This window comes from Myotis davidii, unplaced genomic scaffold (genome assembly GCF_000327345.1).
Source record: "Myotis davidii unplaced genomic scaffold, ASM32734v1 scaffold271, whole genome shotgun sequence".
NCBI lineage: Eukaryota > Metazoa > Chordata > Mammalia > Chiroptera > Vespertilionidae > Myotis > Myotis davidii.
The window spans coordinates 3506098-3510407 of NW_006284839.1; the positions used below are offsets into that span (position 1 = coordinate 3506098).

A 4310-nucleotide genomic window follows, 5' to 3' on the forward strand; every position below is an offset into this window, starting at 1 on the left:
ATCCAATTTACAATATCCAAGATATAGAAGCAACCCAAGTGCCCATCAGTAGACAAGTTGACAAAGAAGGTGTAGTGCATATGCACAAGAGAATATTACCCAGCCATAAAAAGAATGAAATCTTACCATTTGCGACAACATGGATGGACATACCAGTAGAGGGTATTATGCTGAGTAAAATAAATCAGAGAAAAACAAATACCATATGATTTCAGTTATATGCGGAATGTAAAGAAAAAATATATGAACATACGAAACAGACTCAGATACAGAGAACAGACTGATGGTTGGCAGAGGGGAGGGAGGTTGGGGAACTGGATGAAAAAGATGAAGGGATTAAGAAGTACAAATGGGCAGTTACAGAGCAGTCACATAGATGTAAAGTACAGCATAAGGAATATGTAATAACTAGCATGGTGTCAGGTGGATACTAGAATTATCGGGAGATAATTTCATAAATTATATAGCTGTCTAACCACCACATTATATACCTGAAACGAACATAAAATAATACTGAATGTCAACTGTCACTGAAAAAAAGTTAGGAACTACTCCCAAGGCCTTTGTTGCTAAAAGTTCAGCAACCTTTTCCTTGGTCCCAGACTAGAAGGATGTGGAGTGAACTGGTTCAGTCCTAACTATTTCAACTATCAGGATAGAGACAAAGATGACCACCCACATCTTGAAAGAATTTTTATAAAATGCTTCTAACTTTTTCATTTCCAGGATGAAATTCAGGTCCTGGGTCTTGCACAAAAGAGTCCATCCCATTCTCCGCTTTCGCAACACCTTGTCCTCTGTGTGACCTGCTGTGCGGCTCAAGCAGTGAGCAATGTCGATGGAGTGCAAAAATAAACATCTCTAAGGGCCTGTGGAATTTGACGGCCTGTGCATGTGGGGCAGACAGTGGGCTGTGTGCCAGGCCCTGCAGGTGAGCCCTCCAGCAGTCCACACTTGTTTTTAGCCACTTTGCAAACAGTGAGGGCCAACCTGGCAGTGAAGCTCTGTTCCCAGGTTTGGCCTGGTCTGGGTCAGGGCCTGGCCAGGTCTCGGTGTACTCGGTGAGACTCCTTAGGGCGCTGTTACTCAGATGCTGGGAAGGCTGGCTAACCTGGTTTGACAGTGAATAAAAGGAACAAAGAAATGCTGGGCAATTTCTCCCCTGCATTCCTCCTCAAGCTCCTTATACCTCTTCCCTGTGTGATTTGGGAAATGGTCCGGCACTCGAGAATTGGAGGTTTCATTCACTAAAAATTGATTGGGTGCCTGTTCTCTTTCGTGCCCTGTCCCAGGCACTGGAGACAGAGTGGCAATTAGGAGCATCACCACCCGCCCCTAGGGGGCTCCCACTCTTCTGCCTCCTCTCTCTCTCAGACTCCATTCTCCACAACACTCCGTGATGTGCGGGCTAACTGGAACCACTGGACAGACATATTTGACTTGTTACATCCTCCCATCTCAACAACGTGGCGGATTACACAGTGAGGAAAACATTGTGGTGTAGACGGGCGGCACTGCTCTTCAAGAAAGGCTCTCTATTGACTAACCAAAAGACTGTGAAATGCATCTGAGGCCCCAAGTGTCTCCTCTGCAGCCCAGAAACCTCGAATACAACATAGTTGGACCTAATAGCTCCATATGCTATAAAAATGCAAAATGAGAGTTGTGCAAAGCCACTGAGTTAGACACAAACATTTATCACCACACATTTTTTGAGCACCAGCTTCAGAGCGGACATTGTGCGGGGCACTGACTACATCCCATTTTTTTTTTCAAAGTGGGCTTCAGCTCAGGTCTACCACTTTTTTTACATGTACTTCCAACTAAGAGAGAAAAGAACTCTGTTACTGCCAAGAACGGTAGCAGGTGGCAAGCTCCTGGCTATGAATTGTACTGTCAACAAACGACTGGACTCAGAAGTACGCATTTTTCTGACGTTGCCTAGAGTCAGTGGCTCTGTGGATGAGGAGCCTGCACGGTGGGAAAGAATCTTGCTTTCTACTTCCTCTGCCTCTTCTGTGAATCATGACTGGTACCTTTTCTCTCTCTCTGTAGACCAAATACCTTATAAATCACTCTGCCATTTATTCTCAGTCTTATGTAAAGTATTCGTGTCCCCAAAGTCTCATACACAATGTAGAAACTTTGGCAGCCTCGTTAGCAAAGGTCAATGCTTCATTTCAGTTTAGTGCCCAAAGGTCCCTGACAGACATCCAAAAATTTGTTTGAAGTCAGTAATTATTTACTCCTCCGTTACCAGGATCTGTTAGAGGACTAAGCAGAAAGAAACAATGTTTTTAAAAAAGTGAAGCACTCATCTCCCTTTATTTAAGAATTATATATATATACCAGAATGAGATGCAGAATTCAATTATATTTTAGTGGCTGGTTGTCAAAATCCAATAAACTTGAGGCTGATTAGTAAAATGAAGAATTGCATGACAGTAAGATGCTTGTTTTGCTTAGTGTTAGGTATCCTATCAACTCAATAAAAGGCTTTTCCATATCTGTGTACCTTCAGGTGGGTTAATTATTCACAGGAACGCTCAGGCTGTAATTCTAGGGGCACTGCAGGCTGCTGTCCGGCCCCTGCATGTCTTCTGACATAAATCTGCTAAAGGACCTGTCTTGAAAGAAACTCAGAGGAGGTGGTGTATGAAAAGTTACACCCCTGTGCTAACCTTGCGGGCTCCCCCATCACAGGAATAGGTGCTTGAGCGCTGGCATTGCTTGGGTGGCTTGTTGATGTGCCCAATAACAGTTTTGAAACCTGGAGGGCAGATGGGCCAGTGCCCTGTCCAAGGTCAGCCAGAGCTGTTGTCTCCATTCGGATTCAGATGCAGCGATGGCAGGCGGGTCCCTTCACTTCTCTGAGTTTCAGCTTCATCATCGTGAAAGGGGGTTCGCAGTGCCCATCTCTGTGGCTGGTGAGGCTCCAGGGCAGCTATTCATGAGGAAGTATGAATAACACTATTGCATACAGTTGCTTTCAGAAGAGTCGTCTCCCCACCCTGGAATCCTGGGAGGACGTTCCTTGTTCTGTGGTATTACCCAGGTTGACTCTAACTTACAACAGACTTTTGTTCCTTATGCTGTTACCACAGCCACGCTTGGGAGTGTTTTCCATCTTTCATTTGGACTTACTCCATTGCATTTTTTTTTTTTGAGAAATCCTCACAAATTGGTTCTTAACTTATAAAATCTGGGAATGCCCAAGAGAGGCTGCTCAACTAAAACAAATGAAAATGGAATCAGGGAACAGCCGAGGCAAAGTAAAAATTAATGATGCTTAATATTTTTGTAAAGAAACAGAACATTTTGTTTTGCCGGGGGTTTTTACCCACAGTGCGCCCTCTACGGAATAATTACCTACCTTTCATTGTGCAGTCTTAATAAATGATGTGGTCATTTTTAGCCCTTGAGAAAGTATACAAAGAAGAAATGTGTGTTTAGATTTACACTGCAGGAGTAGAACTGAAATATCTGTTTAAGAAAGTTATGTGTAAAATGGGATTGAATACTATTTTGAAAGTGAATCATAATTATGCCAGCCTAGTTATATTTCTTTTTGCATATTCAGCCTATTCTTTGTGACAGTTACAAGTATACAACTTTTACGTGGTTTTGCATAGCTTCTTTTACAAGATACACACAACGTTAGAGACTTCTTGCTCTACCATTGCATCATAAATATTTTACCATATTATAATATTATCTTCTTGTGTATAATTTTAAACAATTGTATACTATTCCATTTGTTTAATGTGCCATAACTCTTTAAACACTTGCCAATTGTTTAGCACTTAGGTTGTTTCTATTTTATATATTATTCATAATACAACTTTTTTTTTTTGGTCTGGTCTATAGCATTGAGCTTCTCTTAAATTGTTTCCTTAGGATAACTTCTTAGAAATGAGATCATTGTTCTAAGACTATGAATAACTTTCTACTGCTATTTCATCACACTGTTCAAAGGGCTGCTGCACAGTGCTGCCTGTTTCAGCAGTCTTTAATAGCACTGGGAGCACTAAACCAGGCTGGTCTCATACTGGACATTTATGGGTAGGTAGATTTAGAGTTTTAAGTTGGAAAATAGTTTATTTATTTATTTATTTATTTTTATTTATTTATTTTTTAGGCATAGAGCATTTATTAATTTTACCATTAATTTTGAGGTTAGGTGCAAGTTTTTAATAAATGTTCTTTATCAGGTTGAGGAATTTCCCCTCTACTTCTTAGTTTTCTGAAATGCTCACTGTAAATGAGTGTTAATTTTGTGAAATGTCTTTTTTTTTTTTTTTTTCCTATTA

The 4310-nt window shown here is 41.0% G+C and overlaps 1 protein-coding gene across 1 annotated transcript in view; it reads left to right on the top strand.

Moving 5' to 3' along the window:
- Window positions 1-3996: 3996 nt before the first annotated feature.
- The window catches only part of SLC16A12 (solute carrier family 16 member 12), a 28143-nt gene continuing 27829 nt past the window's right edge, over window positions 3997-4310 (top strand). Inside the window, exon 1 of the mRNA XM_015558104.1 lies at window positions 3997-4062. The gene's annotated coding sequence lies outside the window, so the exon portion shown is untranslated. The remainder of the gene's footprint in view (window positions 4063-4310) is intronic.